Raw genomic sequence first — 26,148 nt, 5'->3', positions numbered from 1 at the left:
GTTTAGATGAGTTGGGCGTTGTATATGATCGAGTAGTCCCTTCTGGTTTTAAACCTAAATCAACATTTTTCCCAAATATGAATCATGACAATATTGACACTTTTATGACATGACAGTTCGAGGTCTGACACATTTTCGACACCGAACATGGTTCAGACCAAGAAGTAACAACAATATGACATTTAACCAGAGTGAAACAATCAGATTATTAGCGGAAGATAGTGATACTATTATCTGTCCAGTGGACAAAGGAGGCAATATAGTACTTTGGAAGAGGCAAAAATACATTGATGAGGTTATGCGCCAACTAAGCGATACACAATTTTATAAAGTCGTGACTAAAGAAGTATATGCCAATAGTATTACTGGGATATGGCACCTCCTAGCGGAGTGGAAGGATAAGGGCCTACTAGTATGGGAAGAATACTGTTTCCTGAAAAAGGATTTTCCAAAGTTACCTATATTTTATATTCTCCCTAAAATCCATAAGGATAGAGTTAACCCTCCGGGGAGACCAATAGTATCCTCATGCGGTAATGCTCTGGAAAACGTTTCTAAATATGTGGATTTTTTCCTAAAAGATTTTGTCATGAATTTACCCTCTTATGTTCAAGACACTAAGGATTTTTTAGGTAAATTGGATGGTATCATTTGGGAAGAGGATTTTTTACTCATATCCTTAGATGTAAATTCCCTCTATACCATCATTGATCATGAGAAGGGTATACAAGCATGTAGACATTTTTTACATACCAGATCCCTAAGATATTCAGCACATACAGATATGATCATTGACATGATAACCTATTGCTTGACCAATAATATTTTTTTATTTAACGGTCAGCTATATGAACAAGTTCTGGGGACTGCTATGGGAACTTGCTTTGCTCCCAGTTTTGCTTGTTTATTTTTAGGCCTTTGGGAAGAAAATATCTTTAAAGATGAACAGAAATATCCTGAAACTAATCAGGCCATATTGTGGCTTAGATATATTGATGACTTGTTCATAATCTGGAAAGGATCGGAGAAGGAGGCTATAAAGTTAATTAAGAGACTCAATGAAAATTATTTTAATATCAGATTAACATATAATATTAGCAATGTCTCTATTGAATTTCTAGATACTAAAATTGAGATTAAAGACATGATGATCCATACAGAACTCTTCCGCAAAGTCACAGCAGGAAATAGCTTACTGCATGCTACTAGTGGACATCCAGATAAACTTAAATGGAGTATCCCGTACGGAGAATTGTTGAGGGCCAAAAGAATAAGCAATACAGATGAGATATTTGAACGAGAACAGGAAGAAATGGTTATAAGATTCAAACAAAGGGGTTACCCGGAGTGGGTAATAAAAAAGGCTACAGAAAAAATTAAAAAGGTTGAGAGAATTCAGACCCTTTTTGACAATATGGCTACAATGGAAAAAGAGAATAATGAAGATACCAGATTAATCTTAACATTTAATGAGGATACTACACAGATTAAAAAGATTATCTCCAAACATTGGAATATTTTGAAGAGTGATCCTGTTATAGGTAAGGAGATTCAGAGATGGCCATCGATTACGTATAGAAGGGGCCGTAATCTCCATGATATGTTGAGATCTAATGATATCTCTCCGTTTTCCCATGTTAAGGAGCATAATCTACAGGGATTTTTTCCTTGTGGCCACTGTAAAGCCTGTCGCAATAGTATGGTAAGAAAAGAGTATCCCACAAAAAAAACAGGGACGAATAGACCTATTAAGCAGTTTTTAACATGTAGTACTCCTTTTACTGTTTATGCACTGGAATGTCCGTGTCACCTGTGGTATGTGGGATGTACAAAACATGCAGTGAAAAAACGCATTCTTGAACATATGCGGGCTATTACATCAAGAGATCCCCACTTTCCGGTAGCCAGACATTTCCAGGATTATCATAATTCTGATGTCACTTTATTATCTTATTTTGGCATCGAACATGTGCCTTTGCATCATAGAGGAGGTAATAGAGAGTTGACTTTACGTATTAAAGAATCCAAATATATTGTGGATTTAGAAACTAAGACACCTGAAGGATTGAATATGAGTGAGGAACTTAATACCCACTTATTTGTATGATTATTTTCAGGATTATAGTATGGGGTAGGAGATTTTAGTCATCAATTAGTTACATAGTTAACAGTATTGTCTTATTGTACTGAATTGTGGTTTCCTATAGATATTGTGTATTTGTAATATAGTTATTTTATTTTATTCTATTTAATTATTTTTTCGGACTGGAGGAGTCCGGACGGATTCCTGAATACACAGTTGTTTGTTGATTCACAGGGTGTCATGGGTACCGGATACATAGAAATTGTGTATGATATATTGTTATTGTAGAGATCCGGAGAGGAAATAGGTCTTCAGTCATCTCAGAGAGAAATACAGTGATATTTAAATATAGATTTCCAAAAATATATTGACTAAGTGAATTCTAATGTTTTAAGTAGGAGAAATGAAATTCATAACTCACAATTTACAATTTATAACTGTAAGACTGGTCTTTATTTATATATTTATATATAATTGGGTATGTTGAATTTTTACATATTTATTAAATAAGAATATTGAATTCATTGAAACGAATAAGTATAAGTTGTATTACATTTTATAATCATATATTTTTTATATTTTTGTATATATCTATAGTGATAGCCAGTCAAGAAAATGTCATCATATTTAATTGGATGTTTATGATAATATAATTCCTTAATTTGTCATTCATGGAAGTAATGTGCTTTTTAATATATGGAAAAGTATTAACTTAGTTATTTATTTATTTATTTTTCATGAGCTGGATTTAGTAATCTTCTACAGATTGATTCCTATTTGTTTTTCCTATTTTTTTGAAAGTCAATGCAATTTGCAGTCCTGTTTCTATGTTTGTATCTGGTGGGTATTTATACTAGGTGTACATTGGTGGAACTATACACGTGATCAAGGCTGCTTGACAGCCGAAACGCGTTGTGTTAATAAACACTCTTTATATTTTTTTGTGAATTCCTGAGTGTGCGTCTCTCTGTGGAAGTTTTTTGTATTGTTTATATATATATATATATATATATATATATATAGTGAGTATTAAATATTAGCAGAATATATTTCATTTACATTATATTAAAACATATATTAAAATATTAAACATTTACTAGTTTATTTTAACCCTAAAAAATATTCTATTATGAAACAATATTAGTATCAACTATTTTATCAGATATTTTTGAATTTACTACTATGAGCATAGGATCATGATATTGTGGTAAATTATATTTTTGACACAATATTTTGTGAACGATATTGTTTACCACAATATTGTGTTGTGATCCCTCTCCATTAACAAGCCATGGCAGCCTTGTGGTAGGTGGTCTGCTGGGTTAAGCGGGTCTGACTACATAGCAGGCTAATCATTGTTAATGTGACAGTTCACCCCCTCTAAATAGGGTAGGGAAACATGAGCTGGAGCTCTGCAAATTTAAAGGTGGACTCCAGCTCCATACCATTCTAGATTACCATCTAGTAAGTACTCAAATTCCAAAGAAGTATAACAATCACAAATATGTTAGGCTTCGCAATCTGTAATTTAACCAATAGTCTTTGCATTTTATCACTTGAACATTTCTTAAGATGAAAAGTATGAAGCATAGTATGATAAAAATAATCATAACATTTCTTGCTACTGAATACATCGAGGATTTTATATGTTCAATTCGTTCTAGACTGCAAAAAAAACGGTCTTTTTTGTCCCCCGTAATCTGTCACAGTAAATTAAAATATATCAAGAGATAATACAGAAAATAACTTGATAAGCAAATGGTGAAGCACTGCCCTATGTTCGCACATTTGTTGGCAACACCATATGCTCGCACAACTGTGTATTACACAAGGAACAGACCAGCTTTTCTATAATATAAAATACAGAGAAGTTATTTGTTGCTCACTAACTCTGCAGAGGGCGTTCCTTCATTAAAACCTGACATTTTATGCAAATAACAGATGTCCTGTTTGTTAGGAAACATTTTTCATTGCAAAAAAAACGTGCAAGAGAGCAAGATTTATCGACTGCAAAAGATTTCCAATATCCCATGTGTTTGTAGACATTTTGTACCCTCCATTAAAAAGGAAGGGTGATAGGGCAGTACAGTCCAAGGAGGGCCCTTCGTCATAATATGTTATCCCTGTCAACCTGTCAAATCCAGGCCAGGAGCCCATGTACAGATTATCACTGCTTGTGTGAAGCTTTGCTTGCTGGTTTTGTGCATATTCAACATGTGCACTTCCTATAAATGGGATTTTTGTCATCTTTCAATGAGGGGCAGCATTAGGTAGGCCACAGGCAACACAGAGCATAAGTAACAATGCTGCTCTTTATGATGGTATGGCAAGTGTTCTGCTGCAAGGCTCCACAATGCAACAGTATGTGCCCGCACCCTAGCCTGTGGTGCAGTTTTTGCAATAGAGCCCCAAGCACATGCGTTAGATACATGTATTGCATGAGCTGATGCTAAGCAAAATTTGAAAGTTATCATTTTATGCCACAATATTTTTTATTTCGGTTTTGAAAACTGCACAGGTTACACAGCAGATATAACCTCCTCCACCCCCTAAACTCCCCCTAGGATTCCGCAGCATTGCATTTTAGGTCAGATATGCATCTACCTGAAACATACGGCAAAGGACTTAATTTGTTTGATCTGTTGAAAAGACCTAGGGCCTCAATACGAGTTTGGCGGACCAGACCACCGCAATCCTGGGGGTCTGACTGCCAGATTATGATCCCAGTGGTCAGACTACCAGGAGACCTCCGCCAGGATCAGGGATCCTGATGGGTTGGCGGTGGTCAAAGTCATGGTCATGGTGGCGCTGAGTTTGGCACCGCCGTACTGATCTTGACTTTCCTTTTAGCCAGCCTTTTCAAAGCGGGGTCCTATGTTGTGGGCAGTGCAGGGGCTCCCCTGCCAGCACCCTTGGAATATGGACTGTCTGCACATTCCAAGGGTTCTGTGTGAGACGGCATTGGCCTTGGCTACCTCTGGGAGCCGAGGCCAATGCTGCCACACTGTTTCCAGTGGGCTGACTGGCAGAAACCTTGTAATACAATGTTTCCGCCGGTCAGCTTAGTGGAAACATTGTAATAAGACAGTGGTGAGGCCACCGGCTTGATGGCTTCCTCATCACCACCATATTGGAATCGTGGTGGTTCAACCGCCCAACTCATAATGAGGCCCTTAATATTGTACTATTGCTATGGGTCCTACAGTTTCAAGCATCTATTCTTCCTTTACTCTCTAAATTACTTCTGACCCATTCCTGACTTAAAGTCTAAGGTAGTCAAGAGAGGGTTGAAAAGAGCAGGGGAACTTGCCAGGCCCCTATTGATACCTACTGAATCTTAGGAAGTGAATATAGCAGCCAGAACCATGCGAGAAAACACAGAAAGAGGTATATCTATTTTGTTAATCTACAGGAGCTCCCATAGTAATCTCTCTGCTAGCATGTGGTCCCATAGTAATCTCTCCGCTAGCATGTGGTCAATAGACCTACTACTTAATCGCCTCTATTTTAGACCACTCCCACTTATAGCAGTGTAAGATGTGGTAAAATGTTAAATTCCTATTCCCATAGATTTCGGGGGAAGGAAACCCTTTAAAGTGCTTTCCTGAGTGTCCTCCCCAGCCCAAGAATTGGACATAGACTTAATGGGCTGTGTCCTTCTGGCCACCAGAATGGAAAGGACCTGGAAGAGGAAGGGCACCATTGGCATGGGTGACATCTTCACAGATTCCAGAAACCCTTGTAGACCTCTTTTGACGGAATTTTTCTTTGCATGTATTTGGAGCCCACAGTTCCTTGCAAGAGGGAGTGACACTGAGGCCTAATTAAGTAGTCACCTTTGAGCTCCATTATAATTGAGCTATCACACACAGCGTGCCCTGTGTTTTGGGGATCATATTAAGATTTAGCACATCCAACTACCTGAGACTTTGCTAAATGCATCTAGATTATCCTGCAGCCCTGGAAGAAATGTTCCCACCTCTGTCAATGAAACATGTATGCAATCTGTGAAGATTGTATGTTTGAAGACATCGGAGTGCAGTTGGTTCCCTCATCCCTCACATCTTCCAATCTTTTCCCATGTTTCCATAAAAATAATTTTCATCCTCTATTGTCCCTCGATCGCTATCCCTCAAACCTTCATTCATCCAGATGGAAAAAGACTCCACACTCACAGGTACCCAGGTTTTCGGATGCACCTTGCTGTTTTTGTTCAATAAGGACATGAATTTGTAGGCCTCACACTCAACATCGTTCTTCCCTGACTTGAATATCACATAGGTTTTTGACTTTGATAAGGAGCTGAAGACGCCTGTTGAGACAGCCAAAAAGTTGAATATTCAGCTCAAACACCAAGGGCCAGAAGGCTTTCTAAAAAAAAAGGTGAAAATGCTGCTCAGGCACGATGTCTTGCAAGGCCTCAGTTTTTTTTATAGCTTTTTTACTTCCTTCTTTTGGATCGACTGATTAAGCATTGCCATCTGCACTGAGCCAGCTTGTCCAGACCCACCATCCTTAAGTACTCAGGGACATATTTACAAGCTTGTGGTGCAGGGCAAAATGCACTATACCTATAAGATGTGGTGCATTTCTACCTTTTCCCCCTGCACTGGTGCACAAATTGCTGACTAGCATCAATGCAGGCACCCACGGACCATGGTGCAAGGGTGTCTGTGTTGTCAACAGGATTGTTTTTGTGCAAGAAGGGACACCTTCCTGCACCAAAACAATCCTTGGAGGCATTTTCCTTGCTCCTGCCCTGGCGAGGCTTACAGTTTTGATGCATTCCCAGGTTTACAGAATCTTTTAATCTGGGAATGCATCAAAACCCATGGGTTTTGCATGGAAATATTCACTGCAACACCCATGGTACGCCTCCCCAAATGCGGTGCAAGGCAAGACAGCGACTTGTGCTGCATTGCCTTACACCATATTTACAAGGCCATGAAATGCCACACAAACTGGCTCTGTGTGGTCTTGTAAGTGACGCACTGGTGGCCCATGGGGCTTGTAAATATGCCACTTAGAATTTGAAGCAGGACCCACTGTCTGGGCTGCCAGGAGAATCTCTATAATCTCCCAGCCAATTTGGAGTAGTAGCCCACCCATCTCATCTTTTAATGGGCCCCATGTTGCTCTTCATTTATTTGCCCTTTAACCTGGATGCCGACAGTCTCCAAACTAAGGAGTATCCAGCCCTGTGGCGGTCAAGCAGTCTGAGCTGCCTTAAAAAATGGAGGATTTGCACAACAGCTTCAGCAAATGTTACTGTTATTCTTCTGCTACATTCAGATGATTTTGAAGTGTTGCGCTCACTTACTCTCTAATTGTTTAAGACTGAAACTTGCTGATATAAAACAAAACGACTACGGCTTCCAGAGTGCTCTAGGATGCATTTAAGCTACAGTTCCCTTTCATTGAGTGAGAGATATTCCCCCATTCTTTTTGGCTATGTTTATTTTAATGACTGGGTTATGCAAAACAGTGTCTTCGAGTCGCCTCCTGGCCGTTTTTTTGTCCCAAGATTGTCCCAATCCAGCGGGTACATCTCTGGGCTAGGTTCAGACATGGAGATGACTTCATGTCACACGAGTTACCTTGTGGCAGAGGATTTAGTCCAGTACCACTCAGTGGCAGCCAGTAATTTTAAGAGAGAAGGGGTGGGAGGAAGCACACTCACACTTATTCATTCACACATGCGCGCACATTCATTCACAACACTCATGAACATTCAAACATACATGCACGCTCCAAACATTCATTTAAAAAACACACCCACTTACCTTCAGCTCGGAGGTCCCAGGAGGGTTGGGACTGCTGCCTTACCTCTCTGGCTGACATTAGGTCAGTCAGAGAGGGAGGGCAGCAGTCCCAACTTCGTCACAGAGTGGGATGGGGTCAGTGAAACTTCTGACCCCTCCCCACTCTGTGACTAGGTGTCACTGATTGACACTCGCCCTGGACGCTTCAGTGCTTAAACCTGAAGCGCCCAGGTCAAAGTCAATCAGTGACGCTTCCCCTTGTCACTGAGGGGAAGGGCCTCAAGGCACCTTTGCTGAGCTGAGGAGGTCTCTCCCATAGGAGCTGTGACCTCTTCAGCCTAGCAAAGGTCAGCTCAGGCAGCCACGAGTTTGTGCAAATCGTGCATTTCTCGCTCCTGGCTGCCTGATCTGAACATGAAGAGTGTCTGTCAGGCTGACCTTTGCTCAGCCTGACAGACTCTTTTCATGATGGGCAAAAGGTGGGAGGGGCATGGCCCCTCCGCCCTAAAGGGTGGGCCGCGGCTGGTACCACTCAAAGTACGGCCCGTGGGCCGCATGTGGCCCTGCTGACCTTTACATGCTGCCTCCTAGGCAACAGCAGCACTGAACTGACTCAGCAGGAACATTAAAAAGATGATAAACAGACAAGCATTTATTCAAAAGTTAATTTAAGTTAAAGAAACAGCTTGTATTAGGAAATACCTTTTAAGATATTTTGCAGCAAAAGAGTAAATATGATAAAATCTGTAAGCAGTGAGTTCGTTGTTATGTGCACTATTGGGTAGCCTGGGGTTATATTATACATGCATAACTTTATGGTTTATTAAATCAAACACAGGAGAAGGTTTTGTACAGCACACATAATGAAGCCACGTATTTCAAAATCCTTGTATGTAACAATAAACAATGGAGGCAAAGTGAAATAAAACAATTGCTTACGATCACACAATGTAGTTAAGTGGAGATGCTGGAATTAATCCCAGTTGCGCAAGTCAGACACCAGATGTATACACTTTGCTTCCCCTAAACCCATCTTACATCCCAAAACCCTGACTGTCACCCTACTGGCATCAATGCGGCCCTCCATCACATCACTGACCAAACTTTTTGTCCTCTTCAATAATGTTTGTGAGAACTCGTGATTTAGTCCATAACTGACATGTATCGTAGCAGACAATCTATGAGTTGCTGAATAATGTGAGTAGACTAGCGTATGCGAGTTGATAAGACACCATGGGTCAGCCATCCCACCTCATCGACCCATTGCATTCCCTCTTTCAAATAAGACACCACTCCTCCATATCACTTCCCTGTCTTATCCTTAGTACCGTCAAGGGTAACATTTCAGTTTTCCTCCACTGTACAAATTACTACATTTTTCTTTGCTTCATAACTGTCTGTTGATATGAACAACTAAATGGTGGAAGTCAGGAGAGACGTTAACACCATTTCACCAGAATGTAAAGAAATGTTACTCTGTGCAAATTACTCTTTTGGAGATAATAAAGGATGAAAGGCAACCTCCACGGGGAAGTATAAAGGAATTCGATATTGAAACTCAAGTCTGAAGATGTATCATCCCCGCATGCTGTTCACAAAAAAAATGAAATCAGCACTGTTTAAAAAAGATTATTTTTCACACTTATAGGTAACACATGTTTTCAAAGACAAGAAGATGAAGCCCATAATTTAACAGAGCTCTCAGTTCTTCATACTTTCTGTAAATCCTTGAGAATGTAAGTTAACAAGGTGCCATCAGGGGAAAGCACTTTTTGTGTTTCTGGGGCACATAAATGAATACACAGAAGTAAGAATAAGCATCAAAAAGGAATGAATGCAAGACATAAAGTGGAGTAATATGTGTTGGTTACAGTAATCTGCTTATTTGGATTCATATGATTTAACTGCTGCACTGAGACAATAGGGCTTTCTCACTGCTTCAGTCCGAATGCCTACAAAGCTACTGCCGCATTTGTTCTCTGCAGCATGTCCAAGATGCCCCACTGATAAGAAATGTTCGGTAGGGTTTTGTGAAATGTGTGTAATTTCATTTTGTGTATTCATGTGAAATGTTAGGAAAATTAGGCCAAAAATATGCAAAATAGAACTCTTTGATTTGGTGCTTTATTTTTGGGGAAATTCAGGAAGTTCACACTAAAAAAGCACAAGTGCAGTGAACAACAGCCACTCACATTCTGGTTTCACTTTCTATCAGCGTTTGAGTGACAGGGTTTATTACAAAACTGGTTTTACATTACAAAACCTGTCATAATTTCATAAGGTCAGCAATTTCACGATACAAGCATACCAAAAAATACCAGAAATTATGTAAGCATAACAAAATTGTTGCTACTGCCTAATACTAACACACGAGCTGAATATCACAGGAGAAACCACGCACACAGCACAATGTCAGTTGTTGAACTTGCCAGGCACTGGATATGGCTCTAAAGTCTGAGGACCATGATTACTGGATCATGATGCACACCACTCAAGTAACACACATGATGACACAGGACTTTGCTTTGACTAACGACCCACTGATTGGCTGTGAAAATAATAGTCAAGCTCAAGGGTTTCAAATAATTTCAGCCTAGTATAAAGACAGAGAAACGAATTCTCAAAGATATTACGAAATGCGCATCAGCATGCTTACTGTCGTGGATGGCTGCAGATTTGCAAATACCTGGAATGAATATATTGAGGATAGTTTTCAGGAGAAAGCTTGGACAAATTTGTGAAATATGTATCATGGGAAAGGCTTTTTACCTTTATAATTGGAAAGATTAGTATTAGAAATGCTATTACATTTGTAAGAACAATCATTTTCTTATGCATATCCTCAGTCCCATACATTCTTAGTTTTTAAGGTGTTCCCTGCACATTCCCACTCTTGAATGAGATTTCTACCATAACAAAGAGGGTCATTTACAGTTTGATGAGCAACTCAAAATCTGTCAGTTCACCCTGGGCTTGGCCTCAGCTCCTCCAGCAGAGGACCACCCCCAAAAATAAGATATCACAACCTGCAAGGCAGTGGTGTCTATGTTTTTAGTGGTTCCTTCTGTTCACTGGATATTATGAAGCTAGATCAGATAGCTAATCTAAGAGATTTCCTTGCGTCATTCTTTTCGGCACTTTTAACACCTACTCAGGGCAGGTGTTAAAAGAAGGCACACCATTGTTTACAATCGGCCTCAATGGGCTTTGCAGGATTAGTGTCAAAATTGTTGACACTAATCCTGCAAAGGTCCGAACTAGGGTCAAAAATGTTGATGCTAGTACCCTAACTACCGCCATGGTGCACCGTATCTTAGATGTGATGCACACATGGTGACATTAGGGGGTGTTAGGGGATGCAAGAAAAGTGGCACTGCACAGGGTGAAGTGCCACGTTTCCTAAATCTGGCCCCATGACCATATGGTCATGATTCCACCTCATGCCGACTGCACCACTAGACACTCCCTACAACGTTAGCCTACTCTTGCAGGTTCCTTTTATCCTTTCTTCCTCCCTTTGTTGCTGTTTTTCCTTCTTTCTCTTCCTCTTTCTTTACATCTTTTGTGTTCTTCTCTCTCTTGCTCTGGATGAAAGACTGCTGAAGAAAAATAAGTGTAAGTCCACAAAAAAGAGTGCTGGTGGTTCCCATCTGAAACCATCAGCTCAAATTAAGCACTCAGAAGAGTTTCCGAGCTATGTTGTCTTAACTAAAGCACTAACTGGGGAAATAGTGGGTTAAATTATTCAGTTTGCTCACTGCAGGCACATAAAAACAAATGTTTCAGTCTACCTTTCACCTTTTGGATATGATGTGATGAAATCCAGGTGTCTTTTATAAGCTAAATGAGAAATGAGGTGTATTTTCACTTGGAAGCCAAGAGTCAAAGGTTTGGAAAGCAAAGCATGGCCCAAAAATAAGAAAACAATTAAGGTAATAATGTATTGCTTAAATCACGAAAATTGTTGTATTTTGTAAGAAGTGCGTGCTTGTGAATCAGCGGTAACATCTGCTAATAGTAAAGCAGTACACAGAGGATTTAAAGACATAGGGCCTGATTACGACTTCGGCAGACGGGATTATTCCATCCCTAATGTGACGGATATCCCGCCCACCGTATTACCAGTTCCATAGGATATAATGGACTCGTAATTTGGCAGTTGGCATATCCGTCACATTTGGGACAGAGTAATCCCCTCCGCGTAAGTCGTAATCAGGCCAATATTGATTAATTCAGCTATTTGTTGAGCGAAGTTACGGAGCAATACGATTTCATATGATGGCTGAAGACACATTTGGATGGTCCCCCATCTATTGTTGTGTTCCCCTGCCAAACAAATTTGAACAGTGTGCCAAACGTAATCAAAGCTGGAATACAGTTCTCATAGATTCTTTTCTTTTTTATTTTAAAAGACATACCAAATAAGTGTTCAAGAAAATGTGGTCATCTCATTCAATTATTCTAGCACACAGCCAGTAAGAAGCGTAAAAACAGTCACATGCTCTTCCGTAAAAAGTCAGTAACAACATAAGTAATCCTCACTATAGGACGTTATTCAGATTTATTGAATATGTAAATACTCTGTCCTTGCTGTATTCTTTTATGTCTGCTGAAACAGAACAGAGGCCCTGATTTATACTTTTTTTGCGCCACATTACTGTCATTTACTGACACAAAAAGCGGTGCAAACTTACAAAATACAATTGTATTTTGTAAGTTTGCACCACTTTTGCGTCAAAAAATTACAGTAATGCAGTGCAAAAAAAGTATACATCAGGGCCATAGTTCCTTAAAGCAAAACAGTCAAATTTGGCGTTTTATAATAACTCTAACGTCTACTTTATTGATTAGTAATATTGTCAGAGTAGTTGAATGTAAGAACAAGTCTATATTTAGATGAATGAATGGATGGGTTTGTGCGATGATGGATGAATGTGTGAAAGACTCCGGGCCTCATTACGAGTTTGGCGGTCCACAGACTGCCAGGCCTGCGGTGGCGATTAGAATGCCGCACTCCTGGCAGTCCGACTACCAGATTATGATCCTGGCAGTTGGACCGCCAGGAGGCCACTGCCTCAACCGGGATCAGTGATCCAGATGGTAAAAGTTGTGGTCAGCCACGGTGGTGCCGTGTTCGGCACAGCTGTGCTGATCACATCTTCACTTTCTGCCAGCCTTTTCACAATGGGGTCTCTGCCAGGAAAAAGCTAGAGGAAAGCCAGAGTTGGGCCTACAGGGGGTCCCTGCATTGCCCACAACCATGTCTTGGGCAGTGCAGGGCCACCCCCTTCCAGCACCCTTGGTATGAGCACTGTCTGCTATTGCGGCGCCCAGTTCCAGTGGGAGCACTGGCTGAAAGTCTTGGATCTGGTGTGCCACAGGGAAGGGGACCACTTGAAAACCCACTGCACAGTAGGATTTTGAGGTAAGTCTGATGGGTCCCCTTGGAGGGCCAAGGTCTCAAGGGGTTAAGGATCCCTAATGCACCACAGGTTCTCCAATGCAGGGGCCAGGGAGACCGGGTGCAGAGCAGATGCAGGTCACTTTGAGGGTGGATTGCAGGGCAGCAGGGCAACTCTGGGGGTGGTTCTTGGGTATCCTGAAATCCCCATCGGCTGCCTGCTTCTGGTTCTCGGAGAGTCAGGTGTGGACTTTTCTTCAGGGTGTCCGATGTTGGGTGGTCAGGTACCCGGACTATGGCACTTCTCAGTCACTGAAGATCCCCATTCCACCAAACTTGGCACACTTGCAGAGATTGTCCTCCAGGTCTGGCAGGTGCAATTTGGTCAGGCTGCTGTGCTGGTTTGCTGGTCAGCGATCAGTCAGTGAATTGGACTTCTCTGGTTTCTTGCCTACATGGTGCAGGGAGTGATGCCTTCACTCAGAGCGAAGTTCTTGGTGATTTTTAGAAGGTTGGAAGTCCAGTGGGGTTTTCTTAGAGCCAGTTTGATGATCAGTTGACCCCTCAATTGTTGAGTCCTGGGTGCAGCAGGCAGGGTTTGATGCCTTTTTCTTCTGGCAGCAGGACTTCTGTTCTTGGGCCTTGGGTCCTCTTTGATGCTGGCCTTCTTGTGTCTATCGAATCTGATTTCAAGGTCTTGGGATGTCCAGTAAATACTGTATTTAGTGGGAGTTAGAGGGGGTTCCTGGTAGTGGCCAATGGATCGCTTACCTTTGGGTGGCTACACCCACTATGTGACCACTTCCTGTGGAAAAAGGGTCAAATCCCTAACTCTGGTTGGCTATTTTCCTACCATGAAAGATGGAGGAAATTGAAATGGAGTGGTCACCTTGTCTGCCACACTTGAGGTGTGGTGCAGGCTGAGTGTGGCCATTCCCCATTTCCTTTGTGTATTTTCCCGACTTTTCTCCCACCAAAAGTGGTGTCTGGCATGGGGGTGGTCATCTTCTGCTAGCAGCAAATGGCTGGAGTAGAGCTTCAAAGGTGCATAACCTTTGAAGCTTCCTGCCTGAGCAGGGAACATTCCTGGGGAAAGAGGTGTGAGACCTCCACCCAGGAAAGGCTTTGTCTTCTGGGCCCAGAGAGCGGGAGGTCTCACCCCAAGGATCCAGAATCATGTCTGGTGGTGACATGCTGGTCTGGAATAGGCAACAACCGTGCCAGGGTAGTGTAGGTTTTGCCTGGGTACATGGTATAATGAATACAGCACTGGTACCACTGAGGATTTACTATTCAGAGTTGTTCTATACCAAAAAAAACAGGGTTCAGAGTAGCTCTCATGTAGCTTGGAAACTAGTTATGAACAGTGTCCAGAACATGTAGTCGCTATGGCTCCTCGTGTTAATTTAATATGCCTTAAGGTTTTGTAAAGACACAGTAAGGGCAGATTGGCTCATGCAAACATATGCCATCACATGTATTATAGTGCACCCTGCCTTAGGGCTGTAAGGCCTGATAGACCAATCAATCAATCAACAAAGGAACTTGTAAAGTGCACTACTCACCCATGAGGGTCTCAAGGCGCTGAGGTGGTGAGGGGGGCACTGCTACTGCTCGAATAGCCAAGTCTTGAGAAGTCTCCTGAAGGTAAGGAGGTCCTTGGTCTGACGCAGGTGGCTGGGAAGAGTGTTTCACGTCTTGGTGGCGAGGTGCGAGAATGATCTGCAGCCAGTTGAAGTTCTGTGGATGCGTGGGACTGTTGCGAAGTCAGCGGAGCAGAGCTGTTGGGTCGGGTGTAGAAGGAGAGCCGTCTGTTGAGGTATACTGGTCTGATGTTGTGCAGTGCTTTGTGAGCGTGGGTGAGGAGTTTGAAGGTGATTCTCTTTTTGACGGGGATCCCGTGCAGGTCTCTCAGGTGGCCTGTGATGTGCAGTGGTGGGGGATGTCCAGGATGAGGTGTGCGGAGGCGTTCTGGATGTGTTGCAGCCTTTTCTGGAGTTTGGCTGCGGTTCCTGCCTATAGGGCATTGCTGTAGTCCAGTTTGCTGCTTACGAGGGCTTGGGTGACTGTTCTTCTGGTTTCCATGGGGATCCATTTGTAGATCTTTCTGAGCATGCTGAGGGTGTTAAAGCAGGAGATGGCGTTGACTTGCTGGATCATGGATAGTGAGGAGTCCAGGATAAATCCTAGGTTGCGTGTGTGGTCGGTGGGAGTCGGAGCGGATCCAAGTGTGGCAGGCCACCAGGAGTCATTACATGGTGGAGCCGAAGATGAGGACCTCAGTCTTGTTGGAATTGAGTTTGAGGCAGCTGTTCTTCATCCATTTAGCGATGGCCTTCATACCTTCGTGGAGGTTGGTCTTGGCGGAGTCCTTGGTGAGGGAGAGGATCAGCTGGGTGTCATCGGCGTATGAGATGATGTTGAGGTTGTGAGATTGGGCGATGTTGACAAGTTGAACCATGTAGATGTTGGGGCTGAGGGGCGAACCCTGGGGTACACCGCAGATGATTTTGGTGGCTTCAGGGCAGAATGGAGGGAGGCGGACTCTCTGAGTTGTGCCGGTGAGAAAGGAGGTGATCCAGTCCAGGGCTCTGTAACGGATTCCTGCATTGCTGATGCGTATGCGTAGGGTGTGGTGGCAGACGGTGTTGAACGCGGCTGAGAGGTCCAGGAGGATGAAGCCCGTGGTTTCATCATTGTCCAGTATGGTTCTGATGTTGTAGGTGGCGGTGGTGATGACAGTTTTGGTGTTGTGGTTGCTGCGGAATCTTGATTGGGAAGGGCCCAGAGTGCTGTTCTCCTGGAGGAAGCTGGTTAGTTGTCTGTTGACAGCCTTCTCGAGGGGAGCAGGGAGATATGCCGGTAGTTCTTGAGATCCTTTGGGTCCGCCTTCGGATTTTTGAGGAGGGCCTTGATCTCAGCGTGTTTCCTGCTCTCCTGGAAGGTGGTGGACTCAAAGGAGCAGTTGATGATCTTCCGGAGTTGGGGTGCGATGACGGAGCTTGCTTTGCTGAGCATGTGGTGAGGGCAGGGGTCGGATAATGAGCCGGAGTGGATGGTGTTCATGATTTTGATAGTGTCGTTGTCGGTGACGGGGGTCCAGGAGAGCAGGAGGCTGGTTGATGGTGAGTCTGTGGTGTTGGTGGATGCCGGGGGGGGTCTGAGTGCTGAAGATGTCATGGATGTCTGTGATCTTGCAGTGGAAGTAGGAGGCTAGGGAGTCGCAGAGGTCTTGTGATGGCAGGATGTCGTTGGTGTTGGAGCTGGGATTGGAGATTTCCTTCACGATGCTTAAGAGCTCCTTGTGGCTGTGTGCGGTGTTGTTGATGCGTTCTTTAAAGGCAGTTCTCTTGGCGGTTCGGATGAGTTGGTGGTGTCTGCGGATGGCGTTTTTGAAGGCTGTGAGGTTGTCCAGTGTCTGATTATGGCACCACTTCTTTTCGAGTCTTCGACATGTCTGCATAGATTCTTGGAGGTCGGAAGTAAACCAGAAGGCCTTTCTGTTGGTGCGTCTGTTGCAGGGATTTTTGATCGGACGAAAGTGTTGGCACAGGTGTCGATCCATTGTCTGAAGTTGTGGGCAGCTGTGTCAGTGTCGGTGGTGTCAATGGGTGGGTTCCGAGAGAGAGTAGTGATTAGTTGGTCTTCGGTGACCTTGTTCCATCTGCTGTGTGGAATCTGTTGTGGGTGATGGTGTGCTGTGGGTTTCTCAAAGGAGAAGTGGATGTAGCAGTGATCTGTCCAGTGGAGTTCGGTGGTGTGGCTGAAGGAGATGTGTTTGCTGGTGGAGAAAATGGGGTCAAGTGTGTATCCTGCGGAGTGGGTCGGTGTCGTGACGAGCTGTTAGAGGCCAAGGTTGGAGAGGTTGTCGAGCAGGGTGATGGTATGGTAGTCGTTGGTGTTCTTGAGGTGGAAGTTTAATTCCCCAAGGAGTATGTAGTCAGTGGATGATGAGAGCGTGCGTGCTGATGACGTCGGTGATGGAGTCGCAGAACTGCTGTCGGGGGCCGGGGCACCTGTAGACGAAGGTCCCTCGGAGGGTGGTGTTTGGGTCGGTGTGATTCTGGAAGTGCAGGTGTTCGGCGGTGCTGAGGGTGTCTTCAGTGCTGGTCGTGATCCTGAGGGTGTTCTTGTGGATGATGGCGATGCCTCCTCCTGGTTTGTTGGAGCTGCCCCTGTGGGTGATCTTGTAGCCGTCTGGGATGACTATGGCGATGCTGGGCGCTGAGGAGGGGTTCATCCAGGTCTCGGTCAGGAAAGCGACGTCTGGCGAAGCTGAGTTGAGTAGATTCTATAATTCTACTGCTTGTTTGTGGACGGAGCGGGTGGGTAGGTGGGAAGGTCCTTGGTGTGGAGGCTGTTGAAGGTGCAGTTCCAGCAGGAGAAGGGTCAGCGGGTGGTCTGCGGGGAGGCTTGAAGGCAGGTGGGGGAGCAGCCGGTGTTGAAGGTGCGGAGGGTGGTTGCGTTGTAATGAAGACATGTGTGGCTGCGTTGGGGGTGATGAGAGCCAGGGGTTCAGGAACTGGGCATGATCCAGGCACGAACAGGGCGCAGACAGGCTTGCCTTTGGCACACCAGTGGTGTGCCAGCTGCGCATGGCTGCAATTAGGGAGGCGGGAGAAGAGGACAGCTGGGAGGCAGGAGCGGGGGGCAAAAATTGCATGAAAAAAAGGGGGTGGGCCGCGGGGGTAGCAGCGGCGGGAGAGAGTCTGGGGGAGCAGAGAGGGGTGGGGCCACAGGGGCAGCACCGGCTGGGGAGAGAGAGAGAGGCGGGAGGGTGAGGGTGAGAGAGAGAGTGGGGGGAAAGACAGAAGTAAAGCAAAAGTGCAGAAAAAGGTAAAAAGTAAAGGCAAAAGTAAAAGCAAGTCAAAAGGGCACGCAGGAGAGCGAACTGCAGCAGGGGCACAGGGCTGGCAGACAAGGAGAGAGAGCACACAGAGAGGAGTAGAGCTCTCCCACTAGACACCAGGGATGAGGCGCAGGCAGAAGCCTGCGGATGGAGGAGGGCCTTGAACTCATGACAGGGGTCACGAGTTCAAAGGAGCGAGCAATGAGGGCTCTACTTTGCTGGTGGAGTCACGAGAGGCAGAGCAGTTCTCTGACCTGTTCACTGACGGGTGACTTACCTATAGTGCATGCAGTGTTAGTGGACAGGGCCTTGTTGAGTTTGTAACTTTTAACTGCACCAGGTCATGCACTTTCATTGGCGGTCTTCATGAGGAAGGTGTGGGGGTCTCTCACAGTGGCACAATTGATACTGCAGCTCTGGAGGATCCTCTTCAGTACCCAGGCGCTAGGTACCAGAGTACCGTTTACTAGGAACTCACAAGGGTGGCTGAAGTGCCAAATATAGTACGGTTTTTGGGGAAAGGATCTGGCCCTATGAACCTGTTTAGAAAGGGCCCAGGGCACTTACAATTTGAAACTACATCATTTTCCAGGCAAAAAGTGTGGGGGCTAACCATGCAAAAAGCGGCCTCTCTCACTACCAGGTTGGTAGAGAATGAAGCATTTGACCTAGGTCATCGCAGCATAGATAAAGAGGGTAGCACTTCAAGGTTGAGGGGTGGAACCAAAGCTACACAAGCAAATGCTTCAATCATACAAAGGTTGATTGGGGAAATGCTCAAAGAATCTAACCTCTGGCAAGTGCTCTGGGTAGTATAAGGCTTACCTTATGAAAATCAGTACAGACCCTGCTCCTCACGAGAGCAGTCTATCCCGAACTGCCAGGCGAAGCCTGCTCCAGAAGGGAACACAAGCAATCACAGATCTGTTTCTGCCTTGTTAGGCCTCATTTGGGAGGCATAAGATCAATACTGGCAGCCCACAACTAATTATCTGGCAACTTCAGTTGATATTTGGGTTCCTGCTGTCCGTGAGCTCACACTTGTTTAATCTGGTCACTGTTTTTATATTTTGCCTTTCTTGTGCATATGCCTTATTCCTGTATGGGAACTTGTTGGTCTATCCCTTTGTCTTCTAGTTCCAATCTATCCCTCTTGGAGAAGTAGCATAAGTGGATTTCAGGTTAAGTTCCTTCTCCGAAATTGACCTGGCTGTTTCTGGAACAGTTGATTATTATAAGTCTTCTCTGGGCTTGTTAAAACGACTCTATGCAAAGTTACTGGTACAAGGTGTTTATTAGTGTTATATGGTTGTGTATGCGCTATTTCAGGTTCTGTATTGCTGCATGTGTATTCATATGCCATTCAGGTACTCGCTGGAAGGGATTGAGGGCTTCTTTACCTGACTAGCTATTGCATGTCTATGAGAACACTGTTGTTTTCCTTTCCCTACAACCGCATTTGTAGGAAAGCAGGTTTTTCTGGTCAGCCTGCACAAATTAACTCTAGGAAGTGAGGATGGGTGGATTGGCATCAAAGTGCATTGGCTAGTGTTCTGTTGAATTCTGACAAGGTCCATTCTTTCCATAGCAAAAGTGTATTTTAATGTATTATAATGCATCTGCCTAATAATATCTTTACTCCTGTAGCCTGGTATACAATTACAAAAAGTACCACTGTCAGTATATGTACATTTTTGGTTGCCTGAAGCAATCTTGCATCGTCAGATCAATTTACATGTTTGGTTTTCATTTGCTGCCATCCAAGTACAATTTCTGATGTATGCATCTTTTCTTGTTTCTCTTGTGAAACAGTTGTTAGTCAAAAGTGCTACCTATGCAGATCAACCTGAAACATATTTTAAGAATGTTAGCATATGTATCCCTCTAGCATCTAATTAGTCTCCATGGAACACGAACGGGGCTCCTGTTTCTTCATATTTGAAAAGCTATTTAAGTTTCATAACACTCTGTGTCACCATGTTGATCTGGCTCTATGTCGTGCATGCCCAGCTGTCTTAGAAACGTTGGTTAAAAATATAAATATTATTGTATACATAATATAAAGAAGCTAATGACTGGTTAGCAGGCCATAAGCACCAGCAGATTTCAAAATCTAATGTTCCAATAATGTTATATTTAGGGAAACACAATGCAGATCGTATTTTTACCAATATGACTTGCAAAGAAAAAGTCCACGATTGTTGTTCAGTGGACCTGGATCAATCCGATAAATCTAAATGTAACATATTTTAGTACTAAACAGAGGAGGTACCTGAGTGCAGGGAAGCACAAGAAAGAAAAAACCAAAGAGTTCAAGAACGCAATGAGCATTCAAATGAAACTGTCTTGTTAAATACAAGTGTTAATTACAAAGTAGTCAAGGAGTGCACTGACAGGAAGAAGTAGGCACTGTCTGAGGAGGCTATAAGTAAGAAAGTGTCAGAAATAAAAGGAAAAGGCTTGCAGAGGCTAACTAGCAATTGGAGCAAATGCTTAGGCCATTTGATGCTCTACAGCAACCTAAGGTCAATGCACACCTTTTGCCTCAAATGCTGAGCGAGTGCTACAGACCATCGCTCCCCAAATAGCATAGATGCTGTTTTTGTTTATCGAGGCATATGCTTTCATGCAACAGGATGAATAAAGAAGATAAAACAAAAACAAACCGACTAACGTTGGACCATCATTGATAGAACAAATTGCACAATTTGATGGGGGAATTTGTCAAACCAGAGAGCCTAATAATTGAACTGCATACTGATACTCGGGTTAGAGAAATGTTTTGTACCAAGAATAGGTACACTGAAAATAGCCTCAAACAGGGGTATATATTAGCACCCTTGTTAGTTTTACTTTGAATGGATGATTTTCTGAAAATATTTAAAGCAACTCAATGTAATCCTCCTGTTCTGGGAGGACTTTTACTACATGCAACACTGTGTGCTGATGATAATGTCCTCCTCGATTGTATCTCTGTAAGTTTGCAACCTCACGTTTTGGACTCCCATTATTTTATGGGAATTTAACAATTTGTAATTAATCTTAAAAAAACAAGACAATGATACTTAAACTGAAAGGAGGAATTAAAATCTTAAAACAATGGACAACCAGTGTTTTGAAACTGAAACAGTTAAGAAACACACCTATCTTGGGAGCATTGTACAGAATCAGTTTAGCTTTCCCCTTCACACTAGAAAACTGGCAACATAAACAGCCTAAAGTAGACTGGGTCTGCTTCAGTTTTTCAATGGTTTGGGTTGATGAAATGTGGATGCTATACTTATGTGGTCTAGAGTGTGCAACTCTTAAACAAACAACATTAACTGGGAATGTTAAACAACACTTCCAGAGAGCCTAATTAACAGTAAAACAGAGTTTAAATGAATATGCAGTTAGGCTTTAATTAGGGACTATATTAATTAATCCAAAATAATTTTCCAAATGTTTACGGTATTCCCATGCTATATGCCATTGCTCCCCAAATGCATACGTAATCTCATTGCTCCTGAGTTAGCACCTCATATAAATGCACTTTATAAATACACTAAAATCAAGATCACTGAATTATGTGGCAGGGTATAGCCAAAATATGGAGGAGGGTTTAATAAAGTATGCAACGGGAAAAGGCAAAATATGCAGCATAATGTGTCACATTTTGTGTCAGTATTACTCATTTATTGTATTATTTTTTTACATATGTTTACATTGTTTGGGCAAATGTTTTTACAACAGAAGTGCCAGCCTAATGTTTTGTTATGCAGATTTGTAGAGCATACTATCACTCAGATGGGTACCCCAGCACTGAAAACACAGCAAACAGAAACTAAAAGATGACTATTTGATTTTTGCAAAGGGCCTGCGACTGCAATGAAACACCTAGCAGCAGCCTTAGTTGCTTTTGAACCATTTGACCTGGAAACAACTTTTCGTTTGTTAAAATCTTCAGATTAAGCTCCTGCCTAAAGAAATCTCTCAGCGTGAATAATTACAAGCGTGACTATAATCATTAATAAACTCACCATTTGGTTCCCTTTTGTTGCACAACAATGTCTGCTAAAATGCATCTTTATTTGGTCGCAATTTTGGGAATTGAGGTTAGGAGAATTATTTTAAAATTGATACAGGTGAGTTCCAAATTGGAGTACATTCACGGGATTGTTGCAAAATGGTTTGTTATGTAAATTATGTGGTTGTCTTTTGCAGTACATGGTTGTTTTGTTTTTCTGCAATTAGTCAATGTTAAGAGAGTAATATGTAATTCCATTTTATTAAAAAGTGTAATATTAGCAACTTAGGTGACGTGGTCTTTATTTTATACATTGAAGATGTTGTTTATATTTGTTACAGATTGCATATATTTTGCAAACTATTGTAATTATTGTATGTTTGATCATGTAAAGCTGTAAGACCTTTGTCTAAACTTTCCTATGTGTAAGTCTGCAATTCAATGCTAAATAAATAAATAAATGGGCTGTGGTGCATGTCTTTCTGTCATTCTTTATGCATTGATGATGGGGGTCTGTTGGTATGTGGGCAACGGTATCTGCAGAAATGCTGATTTGTGTGTGCAGGGATTTCTGTAGGTGTGCCTCGCTTACTATTCCTATACGAGGCACTGGAACACTTACCCCAATGGATAGAATGCTACACCTTCTAGCCGTTATGGTTGGGAATGTGTGGTTTTAGTTTTGAGCCTATTTGAGATAAATTGTCATGGTGTGCGTGATGGCCACCAAAGTGCTTTTTTGTGTTATGGGACACAATACCTAGCAGTGGAGGGATGTGGAAGATAGTCACACAAATTATAACAAGGGTTAACCAGTTTAGCCACAGGTGCAGTGGGATGCTGTGTACCCGTACAATAAAAAGAGGGGTAATAAAAGAAGGCTATGTAAACCTTACAGAAACATGACCCAGGCCGAAACACAGATGAATATGTTAGTGCAAATACATGCATCAATTGTCTTAGCAATAAACTTAACACTGCACTGAAAATCTGAACAAGAATAGCCTTTAAAGTTTGGATCCATATATGTAGAGGTCAGGATCGATATGATGAGGGCTTCCATTTCTCATTATTTTTGACTTTTTAATACCAATTCTTCCCTTTTCACAGTACTGGAGATTGCTTTCCTCGTTTTCGAGTCAAATATTACTTCAGCAAACAACTGGGACAAAAGTGCAAACCAAACTGAATTCAAAGGACTGCTATATTTAAGATATTCCTTGCACTATTTTTTTTTGTCTGCAGAAGCCAAGAGCTTTTGTTTACAGCAGCCAAGACATTTTGGTTTGAAGTATACACAGGGATTGGATTTTGAGGCAAACTCATCAAATCACAAGTTGCTTTGGATCAGCTGTTGCTGTCAGAGAGCGACAATCATCAGAGGCCTAGTTTAGTCAATAACAGAGTACGATACTGACATTCCCCAACAGGTGATGTATGGTACCCAACTAAAAAAAACAGAGGGTGGCCCGGGGCGTGGTGTGCGTTGGGGCTGCGTTAGTGGAATGAGCCTTGCATTTGAAAACGTAAAGATCATTCTTGGTAGCTTTAATAAATACATACAACCATAAGCTGACGAAGCAACTTTGTGAACCTGAATATACTGCAAAGACCAGTTGAATAATAAATTAATGTTTGACAATTGTATAAGCCAAGGACATGAGGTGATGCTGCATTTACCAAGTGGAACAAAGCAATGCTACAATCATATGGAATATACTAGCATGTATGTACACAAGGCTGGGTTTTCTGCCACCCCAGTACTATGTTGCATGCTTGGCTTGAGTGAATGAATTTTGTATTTTAAATGTGTTCTTTAAAAAGGTCATAGTTTAATAATTCCCAATACAAGAGCAAAGGTAAACAAGCTGGGTATCGCCATTAATAGGCTCCAGATGCGTACTTAGTCAAGCTTGAAAATAGTGCACATTGGCACATTTTCTCTGATGTTTACAACCTCTCAGCGCCATCCTTTGTAGCAATATTAGATTCTGAGCTTGGCATTGTTTGCTGAACAGAACAGTGATCTTTTCTCTTTCCTAGATTCCTGGGAAGTCAACCTCCAAGATCCCAGTCTAAAGGTAGGCCAGGTAGTTTGCACAGGGCCTCATTGAAGTAGTCTGGACGGTATATAATGATGCCCAGTCTAATACAGTTCTTGAAGATCAGGGCAGCCTGCCTGCCCTCTTAGGTATGGTTAAGGAGCATCCCAGAGCCTTGGCTGGAAGATTGTGAGGTTGTCGTACATGCCTAGGTTCATGGTTGTTATAAAAAGCAGGGTAACCTTTACAGATCAGGTGACCCCTTGCTTCGGAAAGCTGCATGCAAGGCATATGGTATGTTGACTTTCATCCTACATTTTATACCAGTTTGAAATCAAGGCCAGTAGCTTGAAAGTGGCCAGTAGCAGTACTGAGATATTCATCAATTCATTTTTAGAAAGGGCCTGTTTTTGGTCAAAATATTTTATTCCATTTGGAGTTTAGCAGTCCCAGTTGCTGCTGGTGGGCGTGCAAGTGAAACTTCACAGTCTGATATTTTGAAAACCATTGGCCATGGATAAACAATTATTTTGTGTGTGGGACAACTAGAGTTCTATGGCACCCTGCTGGTTAGGTTCACTGGCTTTCAAGGCACAAGAACATGGAATTATTAGAAATAAATCATAAATCCTGTAAAGTACAATGGACAGGCATCCCTGGAATCTTCACTTGGTGCCTCAAATTATGGATGCTTCAGTCACTGCAGTCAGAAAGTAGCCCTCTTGGGAAGGATTCCAGTCTATACCTCAGTAATGCACAGGGAGCCTTGCCAAAAGTATTTTGATATGCACTGCCTCATATTATTGCTCCATACTATGAATAGCATACACAGTGAAATGCAGATGCTAATGCATCTAGCTCCGTACGTGGGGGAGCCATTCACTTAGCCATTCGTGGCTTAAAAAACAGCAGTATAGCTAATGCACGCAGTTTTGAACTTCTGGGTGCCATTCTGACAGACACAGGCACACATACTCACAGAAGCACACATAAAGTGATGTTCAGCGACAATCATATGTAGATGCTCTTTGCATACACACACATTATGTATTTGCAAAAGCACACCTTGACCCCTGGTGGTATGTTAGCACTGAATAAAATAGGTTTATTGTTACCCAACAGAACCCATTTATTTTATCAACCTCTGAAGGACGAAAAGAGGATTGAAGTTGCTGAGATTCAAAGACATATTTCTGCAAACACACAGGTGCATGTACAGACATACACACGCGCATTTTCACACACACTCACTTGCACAGTCACGCACATGCACACATTCTAGGCACACATAAAACATGCATTTGCAAATGTCTAAATTTACTTCAACTTGGTGGCATTGACTTTATGAACCCCAGAAGCTTGAAATGCTGAGTGAAGCTTCTGAGATACAAACACAGATTTCTACACATAGTCATGTGCGCATACTCACACATACACACTCACAAGCAGAAACACACTCATGTACATATGTACACAATATAATGTCCATACACACGTGTGCACACATACTCATGAGCACAAACTCAAAAGGACACTCACAGTGTCAGACTGGACAGAAAATAGGCCGGGGACCTAAAAAAAGGGCCCGCCTAAAATGCTGATCCTGCCGCCGGGCTGAGCTGCTATTTGGTGATAAGTTATCTGGAAGATGGGGGAACTGACGGAGCACCCCCGGAGTACGTTTGGGGCGCTCGGCTGGGCGCAGAAATAGATTACCGGACCTGGTCCTGATTCGGGCCCGCGCCGTTGCCGCGCCGTAGATGGAACGCCGAATGGAAGAGGCCACACTGCGGTGAGTGAGGGGAGGAGAGCGCGTCGAGGCTGGTGCCGAGGCAGGTACAAATGCTACAAGAACGTGTCAAGGATGCGGAGGGGCAATAATGTACGCATAATAGGTCTCCCGGAGGGGACTGAGGGCACAACTCCTACGCATTACATAGAACACTGGCTCAAGAAAATAATGGGGGACAAACTGTCAACCCACTTTGCAGTAGAGAGGGCGCAC

Source organism: Pleurodeles waltl, chromosome 11, assembly GCF_031143425.1.
Source record: "Pleurodeles waltl isolate 20211129_DDA chromosome 11, aPleWal1.hap1.20221129, whole genome shotgun sequence".
Lineage (NCBI taxonomy): Eukaryota > Metazoa > Chordata > Amphibia > Caudata > Salamandridae > Pleurodeles > Pleurodeles waltl.
Note: the sequence above shows the minus strand (reverse complement) of the source record.